Source organism: Maylandia zebra, linkage group LG3 (assembly GCF_041146795.1).
Source record: "Maylandia zebra isolate NMK-2024a linkage group LG3, Mzebra_GT3a, whole genome shotgun sequence".
In the NCBI taxonomy this organism is placed as follows: Eukaryota; Metazoa; Chordata; class Actinopteri; order Cichliformes; family Cichlidae; genus Maylandia; species Maylandia zebra.
In genome coordinates, this window is record NC_135169.1 from 52,082,370 (window position 1) to 52,106,102 (window position 23,733).

At 57.3% G+C, this 23,733-nt stretch overlaps 13 non-coding genes and 1 pseudogene across 13 annotated transcripts; all 14 read left to right on the forward strand.

Annotated features, from left to right (window-relative positions):
- The first annotated feature begins 1,389 nt into the window (after nucleotides 1–1,389).
- Nucleotides 1,390–1,508, forward strand: LOC143417734 (5S ribosomal RNA). Its single transcript, XR_013097882.1, has one exon. It is a non-coding gene; the product is annotated as a 5S ribosomal RNA (ribosomal RNA).
- A 1,253-nt stretch (nucleotides 1,509–2,761) lies between these two features.
- LOC143417996 (5S ribosomal RNA) lies at nucleotides 2,762–2,880 on the forward strand. The gene has a single exon (XR_013098144.1). It is a non-coding gene; the product is annotated as a 5S ribosomal RNA (ribosomal RNA).
- Nucleotides 2,881–5,276: 2,396 nt separating this feature from the next.
- On the forward strand, nucleotides 5,277–5,395 carry LOC143417380 (5S ribosomal RNA). The gene has a single exon (XR_013097601.1). It is a non-coding gene; the product is annotated as a 5S ribosomal RNA (ribosomal RNA).
- A 1,330-nt stretch (nucleotides 5,396–6,725) lies between these two features.
- Nucleotides 6,726–6,844, forward strand: LOC143417216 (5S ribosomal RNA). Its single transcript, XR_013097433.1, has one exon. It is a non-coding gene; the product is annotated as a 5S ribosomal RNA (ribosomal RNA).
- Nucleotides 6,845–8,368: 1,524 nt separating this feature from the next.
- LOC143417217 (5S ribosomal RNA) lies at nucleotides 8,369–8,487 on the forward strand. Its single transcript, XR_013097434.1, has one exon. It is a non-coding gene; the product is annotated as a 5S ribosomal RNA (ribosomal RNA).
- Nucleotides 8,488–9,704: 1,217 nt separating this feature from the next.
- Nucleotides 9,705–9,823, forward strand: LOC143417835 (5S ribosomal RNA). The gene has a single exon (XR_013097982.1). It is a non-coding gene; the product is annotated as a 5S ribosomal RNA (ribosomal RNA).
- Nucleotides 9,824–11,739: 1,916 nt separating this feature from the next.
- Nucleotides 11,740–11,858, forward strand: LOC143417519 (5S ribosomal RNA). Its single transcript, XR_013097741.1, has one exon. It is a non-coding gene; the product is annotated as a 5S ribosomal RNA (ribosomal RNA).
- Nucleotides 11,859–12,993: 1,135 nt separating this feature from the next.
- On the forward strand, nucleotides 12,994–13,112 carry LOC143417918 (5S ribosomal RNA). The gene has a single exon (XR_013098066.1). It is a non-coding gene; the product is annotated as a 5S ribosomal RNA (ribosomal RNA).
- Nucleotides 13,113–15,819: 2,707 nt separating this feature from the next.
- LOC143417997 (5S ribosomal RNA) lies at nucleotides 15,820–15,938 on the forward strand. The gene has a single exon (XR_013098145.1). It is a non-coding gene; the product is annotated as a 5S ribosomal RNA (ribosomal RNA).
- Nucleotides 15,939–17,268: 1,330 nt separating this feature from the next.
- LOC143417179 (5S ribosomal RNA) lies at nucleotides 17,269–17,387 on the forward strand. The gene has a single exon (XR_013097396.1). It is a non-coding gene; the product is annotated as a 5S ribosomal RNA (ribosomal RNA).
- A 703-nt stretch (nucleotides 17,388–18,090) lies between these two features.
- On the forward strand, nucleotides 18,091–18,209 carry LOC143417578 (5S ribosomal RNA; annotated as a pseudogene).
- Nucleotides 18,210–19,849: 1,640 nt separating this feature from the next.
- Nucleotides 19,850–19,968, forward strand: LOC143417218 (5S ribosomal RNA). The gene has a single exon (XR_013097435.1). It is a non-coding gene; the product is annotated as a 5S ribosomal RNA (ribosomal RNA).
- A 664-nt stretch (nucleotides 19,969–20,632) lies between these two features.
- LOC143417735 (5S ribosomal RNA) lies at nucleotides 20,633–20,751 on the forward strand. Its single transcript, XR_013097883.1, has one exon. It is a non-coding gene; the product is annotated as a 5S ribosomal RNA (ribosomal RNA).
- Nucleotides 20,752–22,322: 1,571 nt separating this feature from the next.
- On the forward strand, nucleotides 22,323–22,441 carry LOC143417836 (5S ribosomal RNA). Its single transcript, XR_013097983.1, has one exon. It is a non-coding gene; the product is annotated as a 5S ribosomal RNA (ribosomal RNA).
- Nucleotides 22,442–23,733: the final 1,292 nt, after the last annotated feature.

Here is a 23,733-nt window from a genome sequence, read left to right on the forward strand (position 1 = left end):
GCCACTTACACCACACCAGGGCATTAGTTGCTATTGAGGCCAATTACACCACACCAGGGCCTGTGGCACTGGCTGAGGCCACTTACACCACACCAGGGCCTGTGGCTGCTGGCTGAGGCCACTTACACCACACCAGGGCCTGTGGCACTGGCTGAGGCCACTTACACCACACCAGGGCCTGTGGCTCTGGCTGAGGCCACTTACACCACACCAGGGCCTGTGGCTGCTGGCTGAGGCCACTTACACCACACCAGGGCCTGTGGCTGCTGGCTGAGGCCACTTACACCACACCAGGGCCTGTGGCTGCTGGCTGAGGCCACTTACACCACACCAGGGCCTTAGTTGCTATTGAGGCCACTTACACCACACCAGGGCCTGTGGCTGCTGGCTGTGGCCATGTACACCACACCAGGGCCTGTGGCTGCTGGCTGAGGCCACATACACCACCCCAGGGCCTTAGTTGCTATTGAGGCCAATTACACCACACCAGGGCTTGTGGCTGCTGGATGAGGCGACTTACACCACACCAAGGCCTGTGGCTGCTGGCTGAGCCCACCTACACCACACCAGGGCCTGAGTGACCGGCTGCGGCCACTTACACCACATCAGGGCCTGTGGCTGCTGGCTGAGGCCACTTACACCACACCAGGGCCTGTGGCTGCTGGCTGAGGCCACTTACACCACACCAGGGCATTAGTTGCTATTGAGGCCAATTACACCACACCAGGGCCTGTGGCTCTGGCTGAGGCCACTTACACCACACCAGGGCCTGTGGCTGCTGGATGAGGCGACTTACACCACACCAAGGCCTGTGGCTGCTGGCTGAGGCCACTTACACCACACCAGGGCCTTAGTTGCTATTGAGGCCACTTACACCACACCAGGGCCTGTGGCTGCTGGCTGAGGCCACATACACCACACCACGGCCTTATTTGCTTCTGAGGCCACTTACACCACACCAGGGCCTGTGGCTGCTGGCTGAGGCCACTTACTCCACACCAGGGCCTGTTGCTCTTGCTAAGGCCACTTACACCACACCAGGGCCTGTGGCTCTTGCTCAGGCCACTTACTCCACACCAGGGCCTGTGGCTCTTGCTCAGGCCACTCATATCACACCAGGCCCTGTGCTTCTGGCCGAGGCCATCTTCACCAAACCAGGCCCTGTGCTGCTAGCTTTGGTCATGTACAACACACCAGGCCCTGTTCTGGTTCCTGAGGCCATCTTCAACAATCCAGGGCCTGTGATGTTGTATAAATGCTAAACTGAGCCTTTGGGTTAGGGTATTATGCAAACATGCAGGTATGGTTAAAGGATTGTCTTCGTAACTTCAGGTACTTGCCACCTAATCAGTTGAATCCATAAATTGAGACATTGTGCTGGGGCCAGCAGCTTACGGCCATACCACCCTGAGCACGCCCGACCTCGTCTGATCTCGGAAGCTAAGCAGGGCTGGGCTTGGTTAGTACTTGGATGGGAGACTGCCTGGGAATACCTGGTGCTGTAAGCCTTTCATTTTCATGTCATTGAACCGCTTTTGATCCAGAGAAGGGGTGTATTAAAAAACCAAAAGCAGCTGCCCATTAATGAGGGCACATTAACGACATTGCTTTTGGCTGTTTTCCAATGTCTTGTGCTGCTAGCTGATGCCACATACACCACACCAGGGCCTGAGTGACCGGCTGGGGCCACTTACACCACATCAGGGCCTGTGGCTGCTGGCTGAGGCCACTTACACCACACCAGGGCCTGTGGCTGCTGGCTGAGGCCACTTACACCACACCAGGGCCTGTGGCTGCTGGCTGAGGCCACCTACACCACACCAGGGCCTTAGTTGCTATTGAGGCCAATTACACCACACCAGGGTCTGTGGCTCTTGCTCAGGCCACTTACACCACACCAGGGCCTGTGGCTGCTGGATGAGGCCACTTACACCACACCAGGGCCTGTGGCTGCTGGCTGAGGCCACTTACACCACACAAGGGCCTGTGGCTGCTGGCTGAGGCCACTTACACCACACCAGGGCCTGTGGCTGCTGGCTGAGGCCACCTACACCACACCAGGGCCTTAGTTGCTATTGAGGCCACTTACACCACACCAGGGCCTGTGGCTGCTGGCTGAGGCCACTTACACCACACCAGGGCCTGTGGCTGCTGGCTGAGGCCACATACACCACACCAGGGCCTGTGGCTGCTGGCTGAGGCCACTTACACCACACCAGGGCCTTAGTTGCTATTGAGGCCACTTACACCACACCAGGGCCTGTGGCTCCTGGCTGAGGCCACATACACCACACCAGGGCCTTATTTGCTTCTGAGGCCACTTACACCACACCAGGGCCTGTGGCTGCTGGCTGAGGCCACATACACCACACCAGGGCCTTAGTTGCTATTGAGGCCAATTACACCACACCAGGGCCTGTGGCTCTTGCTCAGGCCACTTACTCCACACCAGGGCCTGTGGCTCTTGCTCAGGCCACTCATATCACACCAGACCCTGTGCTTCTGGCCAAGGCCATCTTCACCAAACCAGGCCCTGTGCTGCTAGCTGTGGCCATGTACAACACACCAGGCCCTGTTCTGGTTCCTGAGGCCATCTTCAACAATCCAGGGCCTGTGCTGTTGGATAAATGCTAAACTGAGCCTTTGGGTTAGGGTATTATGCAAACATGCAGGTATGGTTATAGGATTGTCTTCGTAACTTCAGGTACTTGCCACCTAATCAGTTGAATCCATAAATTGAGACATTGTGCTGGGGCCAGCAGCTTACGGCCATACCACCCTGAGCACGCCCGACCTCGTCTGATCTCGGAAGCTAAGCAGGGCTGGGCTTGGTTAGTACTTGGATGGGAGACTTCCTTGGAATACCTGGTGCTGTAAGCCTTTCATTTTCATGTCATTGAACCGCTTTTGATCCAGAGAAGGTGTGTATTAAAAGACCAAAAGCAGCTGCCCATTAATGAGGGCACATTAACGACATTGCTTTTGGCTGTTTTCCAATGTCTTGTGCTGCTAGCTGATGCCACCTACACCACACCAGGGCCTGAGTGACCGGCTGGGGCCACTTACACCACATCAGGGCCTGTGGCTCTGGCTGAGGCCACTTACACCACACCAGGGCCTGTGGCTGCTGGCTGAGGCCACTTACACCACACCAGGGCCTGTGGCTGCTGGCTGAGGCCACCTACACCACACCAGGGCCTTAGTTGCTATTGAGGCCAATTACACCACACCAGGGTCTGTGGCTCTTGCTCAGGCCACTTACACCACATCAGGGCCTGTGGCTGCTGGCTGAGGCCACTTACACCACACCAGGGCCTGTGGCTGCTGGCTGAGGCCACTTACACCACACCAGGGCCTGTGGCTGCTGGCTGAGGCCACTTACACCACACAAGGGCCTGTGGCTGCTGGCTGAGGCCACCTACACCACACCAGGGCCTGTGGCTTCTGGCTGAGGCCACTTACACCACACCAGGGCCTGTGGCTGCTGGCTGAGGCCACTTACACCACACCAGGGCCTGTGGCACTGGCTGAGGCCACTTACACCACACCAGGGCCTGTGGCTGCTGGCTGAGGCCACTTACACCACACCAGGGCCTGTGGCTGCTGGCTGAGGCCACTTACACCACACCAGGGCCTGTGGCTGCTGGCTGAGGCCACTTACACCACACCAGGGCCTTAGTTGCTATTGAGGCCACTTACACCACACCAGGGCCTGTGGCTGCTGGCTGTGGCCATGTACACCACACCAGGGCCTGTGGCTGCTGGCTGAGGCCACATACACCACCCCAGGGCCTTAGTTGCTATTGAGGCCAATTACACCACACCAGGGCCTGTGGCACTGGCTGAGGCCACTTACACCACACCAGGGCCTGTGGCTGCTGGCTGAGGCCACTTACACCACACCAGGGCATTAGTTGCTATTGAGGCCAATTACACCACACCAGGGCCTGTGGCACTGGCTGAGGCCACTTACACCACACCAGGGCCTGTGGCTGCTGGCTGAGGCCACTTACACCACACCAGGGCCTGTGGCACTGGCTGAGGCCACTTACACCACACCAGGGCCTGTGGCTCTGGCTGAGGCCACTTACACCACACCAGGGCCTGTGGCTGCTGGCTGAGGCCACTTACACCACACCAGGGCCTGTGGCTGCTGGCTGAGGCCACTTACACCACACCAGGGCCTGTGGCTGCTGGCTGAGGCCACTTACACCACACCAGGGCCTTAGTTGCTATTGAGGCCACTTACACCACACCAGGGCCTGTGGCTGCTGGCTGTGGCCATGTACACCACACCAGGGCCTGTGGCTGCTGGCTGAGGCCACATACACCACCCCAGGGCCTTAGTTGCTATTGAGGCCAATTACACCACACCAGGGCTTGTGGCTGCTGGATGAGGCGACTTACACCACACCAAGGCCTGTGGCTGCTGGCTGAGCCCACCTACACCACACCAGGGCCTGAGTGACCGGCTGCGGCCACTTACACCACATCAGGGCCTGTGGCTGCTGGCTGAGGCCACTTACACCACACCAGGGCCTGTGGCTGCTGGCTGAGGCCACTTACACCACACCAGGGCATTAGTTGCTATTGAGGCCAATTACACCACACCAGGGCCTGTGGCTCTGGCTGAGGCCACTTACACCACACCAGGGCCTGTGGCTGCTGGATGAGGCGACTTACACCACACCAAGGCCTGTGGCTGCTGGCTGAGGCCACTTACACCACACCAGGGCCTTAGTTGCTATTGAGGCCACTTACACCACACCAGGGCCTGTGGCTGCTGGCTGAGGCCACATACACCACACCACGGCCTTATTTGCTTCTGAGGCCACTTACACCACACCAGGGCCTGTGGCTGCTGGCTGAGGCCACTTACTCCACACCAGGGCCTGTTGCTCTTGCTAAGGCCACTTACACCACACCAGGGCCTGTGGCTCTTGCTCAGGCCACTTACTCCACACCAGGGCCTGTGGCTCTTGCTCAGGCCACTCATATCACACCAGGCCCTGTGCTTCTGGCCGAGGCCATCTTCACCAAACCAGGCCCTGTGCTGCTAGCTTTGGTCATGTACAACACACCAGGCCCTGTTCTGGTTCCTGAGGCCATCTTCAACAATCCAGGGCCTGTGATGTTGTATAAATGCTAAACTGAGCCTTTGGGTTAGGGTATTATGCAAACATGCAGGTATGGTTAAAGGATTGTCTTCGTAACTTCAGGTACTTGCCACCTAATCAGTTGAATCCATAAATTGAGACATTGTGCTGGGGCCAGCAACTTACGGCCATACCACCCTGAGCACGCCCGACCTCGTCTGATCTCGGAAGCTAAGCAGGGCTGGGCTTGGTTAGTACTTGGATGGGAGACTTCCTTGGAATACCTGGTGCTGTAAGCCTTTCATTTTCATGTCATTGAACCGCTTTTGATCCAGAGAAGGTGTGTATTAAAAGACCAAAAGCAGCTGCCCATTAATGAGGGCACATTAACGACATTGCTTTTGGCTGTTTTCCAATGTCTTGTGCTGCTAGCTGATGCCACCTACACCACACCAGGGCCTGAGTGACCGGCTGGGGCCACTTACACCACATCAGGGCCTGTGGCTCTGGCTGAGGCCACTTACACCACACCAGGGCCTGTGGCTGCTGGCTGAGGCCACTTACACCACACCAGGGCCTGTGGCTGCTGGCTGAGGCCACCTACACCACACCAGGGCCTTAGTTGCTATTGAGGCCAATTACACCACACCAGGGTCTGTGGCTCTTGCTCAGGCCACTTACACCACATCAGGGCCTGTGGCTGCTGGCTGAGGCCACTTACACCACACCAGGGCCTGTGGCTGCTGGCTGAGGCCACTTACACCACACCAGGGCCTGTGGCTGCTGGCTGAGGCCACTTACACCACACAAGGGCCTGTGGCTGCTGGCTGAGGCCACCTACACCACACCAGGGCCTGTGGCTTCTGGCTGAGGCCACTTACACCACACCAGGGCCTGTGGCTCTTGCTCAGGCCACTCATATCACACCAGACCCTGTGCTTCTGGCCAAGGCCAGCTTCACCAAACCTGGCCCTGTGCTGCTGGCTGAGGCCACTTACACCACACCAGGGCCTTATTTACTTCTGAGGCCACTTACACCACACCAGGGCCTGTGGCTGCTGGCTGAGGCCACATACACAACACCAGGGCCTTAGTTGCTATTGAGGCCAATTACACCACACCAGGGCCTGTGGCACTGGCTGAGACCACTTACACCACACCAGGGCCTTAGTTGCTATTGAGGCCAATTACACCACACCAGGGCCTGTGGCACTGGCTGAGGCCACTTACACCACACCAGGGCCTGTGGCTGCTGGCTGAGGGCACTTACACCACACCAGGGCCTGTGGCTGCTGGCTGAGGCCACTTACACCACACCAGGGCCTGTGGCTCTTGCTCAGGCCACTCATATCACACCAGACCCTGTGCTTCTGGCCGAGGCCATCTTCACCCAACCAGGCCCTGTGCTGCTAGCTGTGGCCATGTACAACACACCAGGCCCTGTGCTGGTTCCAGAGGCCATCTTCAACAATCCAGGTCCTGTGCTGTTGGATAAATGCCAAACTGAGCCTTTGGGTTAGGGTATTATGCAAACATGCAGTTATGGTTATAGGATTGTCTTCGTAACTTCAGGTACTTGCCACCTAATCACTTGAATCCATAAATTGAGACATTGTGCTGGGGCCAGCAGCTTACGGCCATACCACCCTGAGCACGCCCGACCTCGTCTGATCTCGGAAGCTAAGCAGGGCTGGGCTTGGTTAGTACTTGGATGGGAGACTGCCTGGGAATACCTCGTGCTGTAAGCCTTTCTTTTTCATGTCATTGAACCGCTTTTGATCCAGAGAAGGGGTGTATTAAAAGACCAAAAGCAGCTGCCCATTGATGAGGGCACATTAACGACATTGCTTTTGGCTGTTTTCCAATGTCTTGTGCTGCTAGCTGATGCCACCTACACCACACCAGGGCCTGAGTGACCGGCTGGGGCCACTTACACCACATCAGGGCCTGTGGCTCTGGCTGAGGCCACTTACACCACACCAGGGCCTGTGGCTGCTGGCTGAGGCCACTTACACCACACCAGGGCTGTGGCTGCTGGCTGAGGCCACTTACACCACACCAGGGCCTGTGGCTGCTGGCTGAGGCCACTTACACCACACCAGGGCCTGTGGCTGCTGGCTGAGGCCACTTACACCACACAAGGGCCTGTGGCTGCTGGCTGAGGCCACCTACACCACACCAGGGCCTGTGGCTTCTGGCTGAGGCCACTTACACCACACCAGGGCCTGTGGCTCTTGCTCAGGCCACTCATATCACACCAGACCCTGTGCTTCTGGCCAAGGCCATCTTCACCAAACCTGGCCCTGTGCTGCTGGCTGAGGCCACTTACACCACACCAGGGCCTTATTTACTTCTGAGGCCACTTACACCACACCAGGGCCTGTGGCTGCTGGCTGAGGCCACATACACAACACCAGGGCCTTAGTTGCTATTGAGGCCAATTACACCACACCAGGGCCTGTGGCACTGGCTGAGACCACTTACACCACACCAGGGCCTGTGGCTGCTGGCTGTGGCCATGTACACCACACAAGGGCCTGTGGCTGCTGGCTGAGGCCACATACACCACACCAGGGCCTTAGTTGCTATTGAGGCCAATTACACCACACCAGGGCCTGTGGCTCTGGCTGAGGCCACTTACACCACACCAGGGCCTGTGGCTGCTGGCTGAGGCCACCTACACCACACCAGGGCCTGTGGCTGCTGGCTCAGGCCACTTACACCACACCAGGGCCTTAGTTGTTATTGAGGCCACTTACACCACACCAGGGCCTGTGGCTCTGGCTGAGGCCACTTACACCACACCACGGCCTTATTTGCTTCTGAGGCCACTTACACCACACAAGGGCCTGTGGCTGCTGGCTGAGGCCACATACACCACACCAGGGCCTTAGTTGCTATTGAGGCCAATTACACCACACCAGGGCCTGTGGCTCTTGCTCAGGCCACTTACACCACACCAGGGCCTGTGGCTCTTGCTCAGGCCACTCATATCACACCAGGCCCTGTGCTTCTGGCCGAGGCCATCTTCACCAAACCAGGCCCTGTTCTGCTAGCTGTGGCCATGTACAACACACCAGGCCCTGTTCTGGTTCCTGAGGCCATCTTCAACAATCCAGGGCCTGTGCTGTTGGATAAATGCTAAACTGAGCCTTTGGGTTAGGGTATTATGCAAACATGCAGGTATGGTTATAGGATTGTCTTCGTAACTTCAGGTACTTGCCACCTAATCACTTGAATCCATAAATTGAGACATTGTGCTGGGGCCAGCAGCTTACGGCCATACCACCCTGAGCACGCCCGACCTCGTCTGATCTCGGAAGCTAAGCAGGGCTGGGCTTGGTTAGTACTTGGATGGGAGACTGCCTGGGAATACCTCGTGCTGTAAGCCTTTCTTTTTCATGTCATTGAACCGCTTTTGATCCAGAGAAGGTGTGTATTAAAAGACCAAAAGCAGCTGCCCATTAATGAGGGCACATTAACGACATTGCTTTTGGCTCTTTTCCAATGTCTTGTGCTGCTAGCTGATGCCACCTACACCACACCAGGGCCTGAGTGACCGGCTGGGGCCACTTACACCACATCAGGGCCTGTGGCTCTGGCTGAGGCCACTTACACCACACCAGGGCCTGTGGCTGCTGGCTGAGGCCACTTACACCACACCAGGGCCTGTGGCTGCTGGCTGAGGGCACTTACACCACACCAGTGCCTGTGGCTGCTGGCTGAGGTCACTTACACCACACCAGGGCATTAGTTGCTATTGAGGCCAATTACACCACACCAGGGTCTGTGACTCTTGCTCAGGCCACTTACACCACACCAGGGCCTGTGGCTGCTGGCTGAGGCCACTTACACCACACCAGGGCCTGTGGCTGCTGGCTGAGGCCACTTACACCACACCAGGGCCTGTGGCTGCTGGCTGAGGTCACTTACACCACACCAGGGCATTAGTTGCTATTGAGGCCAATTACACCACACCAGGGTCTGTGACTCTTGCTCAGGCCACTTACACCACACCAGGGCCTGTGGCACTGGCTGAGTCCACTTACACCACACCAGGGCCTGTGGCTGCTGGCTGAGGCCACTTACACCACACCAGGGCCTGTGGCTGCTGGCTGAGGTCACTTACACCACACCAGGGCCTGTGGCTGCTGGCTGAGGGCACTTACACCACACCAGTGCCTGTGGCTTCTGGCTGAGGCCACTTACACCACACCAGGGCCTGTGGCTGCTGGCTGAGGCCACTTACACCACACAAGGGCCTGTGGCTGCTGGCTGAGGCCACCTACACCACACCAGGGCCTGTGGCTCTTGCTCAGGCCACTCATATCACACCAGACCCTGTGCTTCTGGCCGAGGCCATCTTCACCAAACCTGGCCCTGTGCTGCTTGCTGTGGCCATGTACAACACACCAGGCCCTGTGCTGGTTCCAGAGGCCATCTTCAACAATCCAGGGCCTGTGCTGTTAGATAAATGCCAAACTGAGCCTTTGGGTTATGGTATTATGCAAACATGCATGTATGGTTATAGGATTGTCTTCGTAACTTCAGGTACTTGCCACCTAATCACTTGAATCCATAAATTGAGACATTGTGCTGGGGCCAGCAGCTTACGGCCATACCACCCTGAGCACTCCCGACCTCGTCTGATCTCGGAAGCTAAGCAGGGCTGGGCTTGGTTAGTACTTGGATGGGAGACTGCCTGGGAATACCTGGTGCTGTAAGCCTTTCATTTTCATGTCATTGAACCGCTTTTGATCCAGAGAAGGGGTGTATTAAAAGACCAAAAGCAGCTGCCCATTAATGAGGGCACATTAACGACATTGCTTTTGGCTGTTTTCCAATGTCTTGTGCTGCTAGGTGATGCCACCTACACCACACCAGGGCCTGAGTGACCGGCTGGGGCCACTTACACCACATCAGGGCCTGTGGCTCTGGCTGAGGCCACTTACACCACACCAGGGCCTGTGGCTGCTGGCTGAGGCCACTTACACCACACCAGGGCCTGTGGCTGCTGGCTGAGGCCACCTACACCACACCAGGGCCTTAGTTGCTATTGAGGCCACTTACACCACACCAGGGCCTGTGGCTGCTGGCTGAGGCCACATACACCACAACACGGCCTTATTTGCTTCTGAGGCCACTTACACCACACCAGGGCCTGTGGCTGCTGGCTGAGGCCACATACACCACACCAGGGCCTTAGTTGCTATTGAGGCCAATTACACCACACCAGGGCCTGTGGCTCTTGCTCAGGCCACTTACACCACACCAGGGCCTGTGGCTGCTGGCTGAGGCCACTTACACCACACCAGGGCCTGTGGCTGCTGGCTGAGGCCACTTACACCACACCACGGCCTTAGTTGCTATTGAGGCCACTTACACCACACCAGGGCCTGTGGCTGCTGGCTGAGGCCACATACACCACACCACGGCCTTATTTGCTTCTGAGGCCACTTACACCACACCAGGGCCTGTGGCTGCTGGCTGAGGCCACATACACCACACCAGGGCCTTAGTTGCTATTGAGGCCACTTACTCCACACCAGGGCCTGTGGCACTGGCTGAGGCCACTTACACCACACCAGGGCCTTAGTTGCTATTGAGGCCAATTACACCACACCAGGGCCTGTGGCTCTTGCTCAGGCCACTTACACCACACCAGGGCCTGTGGCTGCTGGCTGAGGCCACTTACACCACACCAGGGCATTAGTTGCTATTGAGGCCACTTACACCACACCAGGGCCTGTGGCTGCTGGCTGAGGCCACCTACACCACACCAGGGCATTAGTTGCTATTGAGGCCAATTACACCACACCAGGGTCTGTGGCTCTTGCTCAGGCCACTTACACCACACCAGGGCCTGTGGCACTGGCTGAGGCCACTTACACCACACCAGGGCCTGTGGCTCTGGCTGAGGCCACTTACACCACACCAGGGCCTGTGGCTGCTGGCTGAGGCCACTTACACCACACCAGGGCCTGTGGCTGCTGGCTGAGGCCACTTACACCACACCAGTGCCTGTGGCTTCTGGCTGAGGCCACTTACACCACACCAGGGCCTTAGTTGCTATTGAGGCCAATTACACCACACCAGGGTCTGTGACTCTTGCTCAGGCCACTTACACCACACCAGGGCCTGTGGCACTGGCTGAGGCCACTTACACCACACCAGGGCCTGTGGCTGCTGGCTGAGGCCACTTACACCACACCAGGGCCTGTGGCTGCTGGCTGAGGCCACTTACACCACACCAGGGCCTGTGGCTGCTGGCTGAGGGCACTTACACCACACCAGTGCCTGTGGCTTCTGGCTGAGGCCACTTACACCACACCAAGGCCTGTGGCTCTTGCTCAGGCCACTCACATCACACCAGGCCCTGCGCTTCTGGCCGAGGCCATCTTCACCAAACCAGGCCCTGTGCTGCTAGCTGTGGCCATGTACAACACACCAGGCCCTGTGCTGGTTCCTGAGGCCATCTTCAACAATCCAGGGTCTGTGCTGTTAGATAAATGCTAAACTGAGCCTTTGGGTTAGGGTATTATGCAAACATGCAGGTATGGTTAAAGGATTGTCTTCGTAACTTCAGGTACTTGCCACCTAATCAGTTGAATCCATAAATTGAGACATTGTGCTGGGGCCAGCAGCTTACGGCCGTACCACCCTGAGCACGCCCGACCTCGTCTGATCTCGGAAGCTAAGCAGGGCTGTGCTTGGTTAGTACTTGGATGGGAGACTGCCTGGGAATACCTGGTGCTGTAAGCCTTTCATTTTCATGTCATTGAACCGCTTTTGATCCAGAGAAGGGGTGTATTAAAAGACCAAAAGCAGCTGCCCATTAATGAGGGCACATTAACGACATTGCTTTTGGCTCTTTTCCAATGTCTTGTGCTGCTAGCTGATGCCACCTACACCACACCAGGGCCTGAGTGACCGGCTGGGGCCACTTACACCACATCAGGGCCTGTGGCTGCTGGCTGAGGCCACTTACACCACACCAGGGCCTGTGGCTGCTGGCTGAGGCCACTTACACCACACCAGGGCCTGTGGCTGCTGGCTGAGGCCACCTACACCACACCAGGGCCTTAGTTGCTATTGAGGCCAATTACACCACACCAGGGCCTGTGGCTCTTGCTCAGGCCACTTACACCACACCAGGGCCTGTGGCTGCTGGATGAGGCCACTTACACCACACCAGGGCATTAGTTGCTATTGAGGCCACTTACACCACACCAGGGCCTGTGGCTGCTGGCTGAGGCCACCTACACCACACCAGGGCATTAGTTGCTATTGAGGCCAATTATACCACACCAGGGTCTGTGGCTCTTGCTCAGGCCACTTACACCACACCAGGGCCTGTGGCACTGGCTCAGGCCACTTACACCACACCAGGACCTGTGGCTCTGGCTGAGGCCACTTACACCACACCAAGGCCTGTGGCTGCTGGCTGAGGCCACTTACACCACACCAGGGCCTGTGGCTGCTGGCTGAGGCCACTTACACCACACCAGGGCCTGTGGCTGCTGGCTGAGGCCACTTACACCACACCAGTGCCTGTGGCTTCTGGCTGAGGCCACTTACACCACACCAGGGCCTGTGGCTCTTGCTCAGGCCACTCACATCACACCAGGCCCTGCGCTTCTGGCCGAGGCCATCTTCACCAAACCAGGCCCTGTGCTGCTAGCTGTGGCCATGTACAACACACCAGGCCCTGTGCTGGTTCCTGAGGCCATCTTCAACAATCCAGGGCCTGTGCTGTTAGATAAATGCCAAACTGAGCCTTTGGGTTAGGGTATTATGCAAACATGCAGGTATGGTTAAAGGATTGTCTTCGTAACTTCAGGTACTTGCCACCTAATCAGTTGAATCCATAAATTGAGACATTGTGCTGGGGCCAGCAGCTTACGGCCATACCACCCTGAGCACGCCCGACCTCGTCTGATCTCGGAAGCTAAGCAGGGCTGGGCTTGGTTAGTACTTGGATTGGAGACTACCTGGGAATACCTGGTGCTGTAAGCCTTTCATTTTCATGTCATTGAACCGCTTTTGATCCAGAGAAGGGGTGTATTAAAAGACCAAAAGCAGCTTCCCATTAATGAGGGCACATTAACGACATTGCTTTTGGCTGTTTTCCAATGTCTTGTGCTGCTAGCTGATGCCACCTACACCACACCAGGGCCTGAGTGACCGGCTGGGGCCACTTACACCACATCAGGGCCTGTGGCTCTGGCTGAGGCCACTTACACCACACCAGGGCCTGTGGCTGCTGGATGAGGCGACTTACACCACACCAGGGCCTTAGTTGCTATTGAGGCCACTTACACCACACCAGTGCCTGTGGCTGCTGGCTGAGGCGACTTACACCACACCAGGGCATTAGTTGCTATTGAGGCCAATTACACCACACCAGGGTCTGTGGCTCTTGTTCAGGCCACTTACACCACACCAGGGCCTGTGGCTGCTGGCTGAGGCGACTTACACCACACCAGGGCATTAGTTGCTATTGAGGCCAATTACACCACACCAGGGTCTGTGGCTCTTGTTCAGGCCACTTACACCACACCAGGGCCTGTGGCACTGGCTGAGGCCACTTACACCACACCAGGGCCTGTGGCTGCTGGCTGAGGCCACCTACACCACACCAGGGCATTAGTTGCTATTGAGGCCAATTACACCACACCAGGGTCTGTGACTCTTGCTCAGGCCACTTACACCACACCAGGGCCTGTGGCACTGGCTGAGGCCACTTACACCACACCAGGGCCTGTGGCTGCTGGCTGAGGCCACTTACACCACACCAGGGCCTGTGGCTGCTGGCTGAGGTCACTTACACCACACCAGGGCCTGTGGCTGCTGGCTGAGGGCACTTACACCACACCAGTGCCTGTGGCTTCTGGCTGAGGCCACTTACACCACACCAGGGCCTGTGGCTCTTGCTCAGGCCACTTACACCACACCAGGGCCTGTGGCTGCTGGCTGAGGCCACTTACACCACACCAGGGCCTGTGGCTGCTGGCTGAGGCCACTTACACCACACCAGGGCCTGTGGCTGCTGGCTGAGGGCACTTACACCACACCAGTGCCTGTGGCTGCTGGCTGAGGCCACTTACACCACACCAGGGCATTAGTTGCTATTGAGGCCCCTTACACCACACCAGGGCCTGTGGCACTGGCTGAGGCCACTTACACCACACCAGGGCCTGTGGCTGCTGGCTGAGGCCACCTACACCACACCAGGGCATTAGTTGCTATTGAGGCCAATTACACCACACCAGGGTCTGTGACTCTTGCTCAGGCCACTTACACCACACCAGGGCCTGTGGCACTGGCTGAGTCCACTTACACCACACCAGGGCCTGTGGCTGCTGGCTGAGGCCACTTACACCACACCAGGGCCTGTGGCTGCTGGCTGAGGTCACTTACACCACACCAGGGCCTGTGGCTGCTGGCTGAGGGCACTTACACCACACCAGTGCCTGTGGCTTCTGGCTGAGGCCACTTACACCACACCAGGGCCTGTGGCTGCTGGCTGAGGCCACTTACACCACACCAGGGCCTGTGGCTGCTGGCTGAGGCCACTTACACCACACCAGGGCCTGTGGCTGCTGGCTGAGGCCACTTACACCACACCAGTGCCTGTGGCTGCTGGCTGAGGCCACTTACACCACACCAGGGCATTAGTTGCTATTGAGGCCCCTTACACCACACCAGGGCCTGTGGCTGCTGGCTGAGGCCACTTACACCACACCAGGGCCTGTGGCACTGGCTGAGGCCACTTACACCACACCAGGGCCTGTGGCTGCTGGCTGAGGCCACCTACACCACACCAGGGCCTTAGTTGCTATTGAGGCCACTTACACCACACCAGGGCCTGTGGCTGCTGGCTGAGGCCACCTACACCACACCAGGGCCTTAGTTGCTATTGAGGCCACTTACACCACACCAGGGCCTGTGGCTGCTGGCTGAGGCCACTTACACCACACCAGGGCCTGTGGCTGCTGGCTGAGGCCACCTACACCACACCAGGGCCTTAGTTGCTATTGAGGCCACTTACACCACACCAGGGCCTGTGGCTGCTGGCTGAGGCCACTTACACCACACCAGGGCCTGTGGCTGCTGGCTGAGGCCACATACACCACACCAGGGCCTGTGGCTGCTGGCTGAGGCCACTTACACCACACCAGGGCCTTAGTTGCTATTGAGGCCACTTACACCACACCAGGGCCTGTGGCTCCTGGCTGAGGCCACATACACCACACCAGGGCCTTATTTGCTTCTGAGGCCACTTACACCACACCAGGGCCTGTGGCTGCTGGCTGAGGCCACATACACCACACCAGGGCCTTAGTTGCTATTGAGGCCAATTACACCACACCAGGGCCTGTGGCTCTTGCTCAGGCCACTTACTCCACACCAGGGCCTGTGGCTCTTGCTCAGGCCACTCATATCACACCAGACCCTGTGCTTCTGGCCAAGGCCATCTTCACCAAACCAGGCCCTGTGCTGCTAGCTGTGGCCATGTACAACACACCAGGCCCTGTTCTGGTTCCTGAGGCCATCTTCAACAATCCAGGGCCTGTGCTGTTGGATAAATGCTAAACTGAGCCTTTGGGTTAGGGTATTATGCAAACATGCAGGTATGGTTATAGGATTGTCTTCGTAACTTCAGGTACTTGCCACCTAATCAGTTGAATCCATAAATTGAGACATTGTGCTGGGGCCAGCAGCTTACGGCCATACCACCCTGAGCACGCCCGACCTCGTCTGATCTCGGAAGCTAAGCAGGGCTGGGCTTGGTTAGTACTTGGATGGGAGACTTCCTTGGAATACCTGGTGCTGTAAGCCTTTCATTTTCATGTCATTGAACCGCTTTTGATCCAGAGAAGGTGTGTATTAAAAGACCAAAAGCAGCTGCCCATTAATGAGGGCACATTAACGACATTGCTTTTGGCTGTTTTCCAATGTCTTGTGCTGCTAGCTGATGCCACCTACACCACACCAGGGCCTGAGTGACCGGCTGGGGCCACTTACACCACATCAGGGCCTGTGGCTCTGGCTGAGGCCACTTACACCACACCAGGGCCTGTGGCTGCTGGCTGAGGCCACTTACACCACACCAGGGCCTGTGGCTGCTGGCTGAGGCCACCTACACCACACCAGGGCCTTAGTTGCTATTGAGGCCAATTACACCACACCAGGGTCTGTGGCTCTTGCTCAGGCCACTTACACCACATCAGGGCCTGTGGCTGCTGGCTGAGGCCACTTACACCACACCAGGGCCTGTGGCTGCTGGCTGAGGCCACTTACACCACACCAGGGCCTGTGGCTGCTGGCTGAGGCCACTTACACCACACAAGGGCCTGTGGCTGCTGGCTGAGGCCACCTACACCACACCAGGGCCTGTGGCTTCTGGCTGAGGCCACTTACACCACACCAGGGCCTGTGGCTCTTGCTCAGGCCACTCATATCACACCAGACCCTGTGCTTCTGGCCAAGGCCAGCTTCACCAAACCTGGCCCTGTGCTGCTGGCTGAGGCCACTTACACCACACCAGGGCCTTATTTACTTCTGAGGCCACTTACACCACACCAGGGCCTGTGGCTGCTGGCTGAGGCCACATACACAACACCAGGGCCTTAGTTGCTATTGAGGCCAATTACACCACACCAGGGCCTGTGGCACTGGCTGAGACCACTTACACCACACCAGGGCCTTAGTTGCTATTGAGGCCAATTACACCACACCAGGGCCTGTGGCACTGGCTGAGGCCACTTACACCACACCAGGGCCTGTGGCTGCTGGCTGAGGGCACTTACACCACACCAGGGCCTGTGGCTGCTGGCTGAGGCCACTTACACCACACCAGGGCCTGTGGCTCTTGCTCAGGCCACTCATATCACACCAGACCCTGTGCTTCTGGCCGAGGCCATCTTCACCCAACCAGGCCCTGTGCTGCTAGCTGTGGCCATGTACAACACACCAGGCCCTGTGCTGGTTCCAGAGGCCATCTTCAACAATCCAGGTCCTGTGCTGTTGGATAAATGCCAAACTGAGCCTTTGGGTTAGGGTATTATGCAAACATGCAGTTATGGTTATAGGATTGTCTTCGTAACTTCAGGTACTTGCCACCTAATCACTTGAATCCATAAATTGAGACATTGTGCTGGGGCCAGCAGCTTACGGCCATACCACCCTGAGCACGCCCGACCTCGTCTGATCTCGGAAGCTAAGCAGGGCTGGGCTTGGTTAGTACTTGGATGGGAGACTACCTGGGAATACCTCGTGCTGTAAGCCTTTCTTTTTCATGTCATTGAACCGCTTTTGATCCAGAGAAGGGGTGTATTAAAAGACCAAAAGCAGCTGCCCATTGATGAGGGCACATTAACGACATTGCTTTTGGCTCTTTTCCAATGTCTTGTGCTGCTAGCTGATGCCACCTACACCACACCAGGGCCTGAGTGACCGGCTGGGGCCACTTACACCACATCAGGGCCTGTGGCTCTGGCTGAGGCCACTTACACCACACCAGGGCCTGTGGCTGCTGGCTGAGGCCACTTACACCACACCAGGGCTGTGGCTGCTGGCTGAGGCCACTTACACCACACCAGGGCCTGTGGCTGCTGGCTGAGGCCACTTACACCACACCAGGGCCTGTGGCTGCTGGCTGAGGCCACTTACACCACACCAGGGCCTGTGGCTCTTGCTCAGGGCACTCATATCACACCAGGCCCTGTGCTTCTGGCCGAGGCCATCTTCACCAAACCAGGCCCTGTGCTGCTAGCTGTGGCCATGTACAACACACCAGGCCCTGTTCTGGTTCCTGAGGCCATCTTCAACAATCCAGGGCCTGTGCTGTTGGATAAATGCCAAACTGAGCCTTTGGGTTAGGGTATTATGCAAACATGCAGGTATGGTTATAGGATTGTCTTCGTAACTTCAGGTACTTGCCACCTAATCACTTGAATCCATAAATTGAGACATTGTGCTGGGGCCAGCAGCTTACGGCCATACCACCCTGGGCACGCCCGACCTCGTCTGATCTCAGAAGCTAAGCAGGGCTGGGCTTGGTTAGTACTTGGATGGGAGACTTCCTTGCACTACCTGGTGCTGTAAGCCTTTCATTTTCATGTCATTGAACCGCTTTTGATCCAGAGAAGGGGTGTATTAAAAGACCAAAAGCAGCTGCCCATTAATGAGGGCACATTAACGACATTGCTTTTGGCTCTTTTCCAATGTCTTGTGCTGCTAGCTGATGCCACCTACACCACACCAGGGCCTGAGTGACCGGCTGGGGCCACTTACACCACATCAGGGCCTGTGGCTCTGGCTGAGGCCACTTACACCACACCAGGGCCTGTGGCTGCTGGCTGAGGCCACTTACACCACACCAGGGCCTGTGGCTGCTGGCTGAGGCCACCTACACCACACCAGGGCCTTAGTTGCTATTGAGGCCAATTACACCACACCAGGGTCTGTAGCTCTTGCTCAGGCCACTTACACCACACCAGGGCCTGTGGCTGCTGGCTGAGGCCACTTACACCACACCAGGGCCTGTGGCTGCTGGCTGAGGCCACTTACACCACACAAGGGCCTGTGGCTGCTGGCTGAGGCCACCTACACCACACCAGGGCCTGTGGCTTCTGGCTGAGGCCACTTACACCACACCAGGGCCTGTGGCTCTTGCTCAGGCCACTCATATCACACCAGACCCTGTGCTTCTGGCCAAGGCCATCTTCACCAAACCTGGCCCTGTGCTGCTGGCTGAGGCCACTTACACCACACCAGGGCCTTATTTACTTCTGAGGCCACTTACACCACACCAGGGCCTGTGGCTGCTGGCTGAGGCCACATACACAACACCAGGGCCTTAGTTGCTATTGAGGCCAATTACACCACACCAGGGCCTGTGGCACTGGCTGAGACCACTTACACCACACCAGGGCCTTAGTTGCTATTGAGGCCACTTACACCACACCAGGGCCTGTGGCTGCTGGCTGTGGCCATGTACACCACACAAGGGCCTGTGGCTGCTGGCTGAGGCCACATACACCACACCAGGGCCTTAGTTGCTATTGAGGCCAATTACACCACACCAGGGCCTGTGGCTCTGGCTGAGGCCACTTACACCACACCAGGGCCTGTGGCTGCTGGCTGAGGCCACCTACACCACACCAGGGCCTGTGGCTGCTGGCTCAGGCCACTTACACCACACCAGGGCCTTAGTTGTTATTGAGGCCACTTACACCACACCAGGGCCTGTGGCTCTGGCTGAGGCCACTTACACCACACCACGGCCTTATTTGCTTCTGAGGCCACTTACACCACACAAGGGCCTGTGGCTGCTGGCTGAGGCCACATTCACCACACCAGGGCCTTAGTTGCTATTGAGGCCAATTACACCACACCAGGGCCTGTGGCTCTTGCTCAGGCCACTTACACCACACCAGGGCCTGTGGCTCTTGCTCAGGCCACTCATATCACACCAGGCCCTGTGCTTCTGGCCGAGGCCATCTTCACCAAACCAGGCCCTGTTCTGCTAGCTGTGGCCATGTACAACACACCAGGCCCTGTTCTGGTTCCTGAGGCCATCTTCAACAATCCAGGGCCTGTGCTGTTGGATAAATGCTAAACTGAGCCTTTGGGTTAGGGTATTATGCAAACATGCAGGTATGGTTATAGGATTGTCTTCGTAACTTCAGGTACTTGCCACCTAATCACTTGAATCCATAAATTGAGACATTGTGCTGGGGCCAGCAGCTTACGGCCATACCACCCTGAGCACGCCCGACCTCGTCTGATCTCGGAAGCTAAGCAGGGCTGGGCTTGGTTAGTACTTGGATGGGAGACTGCCTGGGAATACCTCGTGCTGTAAGCCTTTCTTTTTCATGTCATTGAACCGCTTTTGATCCAGAGAAGGGGTGTATTAAAAGACCAAAAGCAGCTGCCCATTAATGAGGGCACATTAACGACATTGCTTTTGGCTCTTTTCCAATGTCTTGTGCTGCTAGCTGATGCCACCTACACCACACCAGGGCCTGAGTGACCGGCTGGGGCCACTTACACCACATCAGGGCCTGTGGCTCTGGCTGAGGCCACTTACACCACACCAGGGCCTGTGGCTGCTGGCTGAGGCCACTTACACCACACCAGGGCCTGTGGCTGCTGGCTGAGGCCACTTACACCACACCAGGGCCTGTGGCTGCTGGCTGAGGCCAATTACACCACACCAGGGCCTGTGGCTCTTGCTCAGGCCACTCATATCACACCAGACCCTGTGCTTCTGGCCGAGGCCATCTTCACCAAACCTGGCCCTGTGCTGCTTGCTGTGGCCATGTACAACACACCAGGGCCTGTGCTGGTTCCAGAGGCCATCTTCAACAATCCAGGGCCTGTGCTGTTAGATAAATGCCAAACTGAGCCTTTGGGTTAGGGTATTATGCAAACATGCAGGTATGGTTATAGGATTGTCTTCGTAACTTCAGGTACTTGCCACCTAATCACTTGAATCCATAAATTGAGACATTGTGCTGGGGCCAGCAGCTTACGGCCATACCACCCTGAGCACGCCCGACCTCGTCTGATCTCGGAAGCTAAGCAGGGCTGGGCTTGGTTAGTACTTGGATGGGAGACTGCCTGGGAATACCTGGTGCTGTAAGCCTTTCATTTTCATGTCATTGAACCGCTTTTGATCCAGAGAAGGGGTGTATTAAAAGACCAAAAGCAGCTGCCCATTAATGAGGGCACATTAACGACATTGCTTTTGGCTCTTTTCCAATGTCTTGTGCTGCTAGCTGATGCCACCTACACCACACCAGGGCCTGAGTGACCGGCTGGGGCCACTTACACCACATCAGGGCCTGTGGCTCTGGCTGAGGCCACTTACACCACACCAGGGCCTGTGGCTGCTGGCTGAGGCCACCTACACCACACCAGGGCCTGTGGCTGCTGGCTCAGGCCACTTACACCACACCAGGGCCTGTGGCTGCTGGCTGAGGCCACTTACACCACACCAGGGCCTGTGGCTGCTGGCTGAGGCCACTTACACCACACCAGTGCCTGTGGCTGCTGGCTGAGGCCACTTACACCACACCAGGGCATTAGTTGCTATTGAGGCCCCTTACACCACACCAGGGTCTGTGGCTCTTGCTCAGGCCACTTACACCACACCAGGGCCTGTGGCACTGGCTGAGGCCACTTACACTACACCAGGGCCTGTGGCTCTGGCTGAGGCCACTTACACCACACCAGGGCCTGAGTGACCGGCTGGGGCCACTTACACCACATCAGGGCCTGTGGCTGCTGGCTGAGGCCACTTACACCACACCAGGGCCTGTGGCTGCTGGCTGAGGTCACTTACACCACACCAGGGCATTAGTTGCTATTGAGGCCAATTACACCACACCAGGGTCTGTGGCTCTTGCTCAGGCCACTTACACCACACCAGGGCCTGTGGCTGCTGGCTGAGGCCACTTACACCACACCAGGGCCTGTGGCTGCTGGCTGAGGCCACTTACACCACACCAGGGCCTGTGGCTGCTGGCTGAGGTCACTTACACCACACCAGGGCATTAGTTGCTATTGAGGCCAATTACACCACACCAGGGTCTGTGACTCTTGCTCAGGCCACTTACACCACACCAGGGCCTGTGGCACTGGCTGAGTCCACTTACACCACACCAGGGCCTGTGGCTGCTGGCTGAGGCCACTTACACCACACCAGGGCCTGTGGCTGCTGGCTGAGGTCACTTACACCACACCAGGGCCTGTGGCTGCTGGCTGAGGGCACTTACACCACACCAGTGCCTGTGGCTTCTGGCTGAGGCCACTTACACCACACCAGGGCCTGTGGCTGCTGGCTGAGGCCACTTACACCACACAAGGGCCTGTGGCTGCTGGCTGAGGCCACCTACACCACACCAGGGCCTGTGGCTCTTGCTCAGGCCACTCATATCACACCAGACCCTGTGCTTCTGGCCGAGGCCATCTTCACCAAACCTGGCCCTGTGCTGCTTGCTGTGGCCATGTACAACACACCAGGCCCTGTGCTGGTTCCAGAGGCCATCTTCAACAATCCAGGGCCTGTGCTGTTAGATAAATGCCAAACTGAGCCTTTGGGTTATGGTATTATGCAAACATGCATGTATGGTTATAGGATTGTCTTCGTAACTTCAGGTACTTGCCACCTAATCACTTGAATCCATAAATTGAGACATTGTGCTGGGGCCAGCAGCTTACGGCCATACCACCCTGAGCACTCCCGACCTCGTCTGATCTCGGAAGCTAAGCAGGGCTGGGCTTGGTTAGTACTTGGATGGGAGACTGCCTGGGAATACCTGGTGCTGTAAGCCTTTCATTTTCATGTCATTGAACCGCTTTTGATCCAGAGAAGGGGTGTATTAAAAGACCAAAAGCAGCTGCCCATTAATGAGGGCACATTAACGACATTGCTTTTGGCTGTTTTCCAATGTCTTGTGCTGCTAGGTGATGCCACCTACACCACACCAGGGCCTGAGTGACCGGCTGGGGCCACTTACACCACATCAGGGCCTGTGGCTCTGGCTGAGGCCACTTACACCACACCAGGGCCTGTGGCTGCTGGCTGAGGCCACTTACACCACACCAGGGCCTGTGGCTGCTGGCTGAGGCCACCTACACCACACCAGGGCCTTAGTTGCTATTGAGGCCACTTACACCACACCAGGGCCTGTGGCTGCTGGCTGAGGCCACATACACCACAACACGGCCTTATTTGCTTCTGAGGCCACTTACACCACACCAGGGCCTGTGGCTGCTGGCTGAGGCCACATACACCACACCAGGGCCTTAGTTGCTATTGAGGCCAATTACACCACACCAGGGCCTGTGGCTCTTGCTCAGGCCACTTACACCACACCAGGGCCTGTGGCTGCTGGCTGAGGCCACTTACACCACACCAGGGCCTGTGGCTGCTGGCTGAGGCCACTTACACCACACCACGGCCTTAGTTGCTATTGAGGCCACTTACACCACACCAGGGCCTGTGGCTGCTGGCTGAGGCCACATACACCACACCACGGCCTTATTTGCTTCTGAGGCCACTTACACCACACCAGGGCCTGTGGCTGCTGGCTGAGGCCACATACACCACACCAGGGCCTTAGTTGCTATTGAGGCCACTTACTCCACACCAGGGCCTGTGGCACTGGCTGAGGCCACTTACACCACACCAGGGCCTTAGTTGCTATTGAGGCCAATTACACCACACCAGGGCCTGTGGCTCTTGCTCAGGCCACTTACACCACACCAGGGCCTGTGGCTGCTGGCTGAGGCCACTTACACCACACCAGGGCATTAGTTGCTATTGAGGCCACTTACACCACACCAGGGCCTGTGGCTGCTGGCTGAGGCCACCTACACCACACCAGGGCATTAGTTGCTATTGAGGCCAATTACACCACACCAGGGTCTGTGGCTCTTGCTCAGGCCACTTACACCACACCAGGGCCTGTGGCACTGGCTGAGGCCACTTACACCACACCAGGGCCTGTGGCTCTGGCTGAGGCCACTTACACCACACCAGGGCCTGTGGCTGCTGGCTGAGGCCACTTACACCACACCAGGGCCTGTGGCTGCTGGCTGAGGCCACTTACACCACACCAGT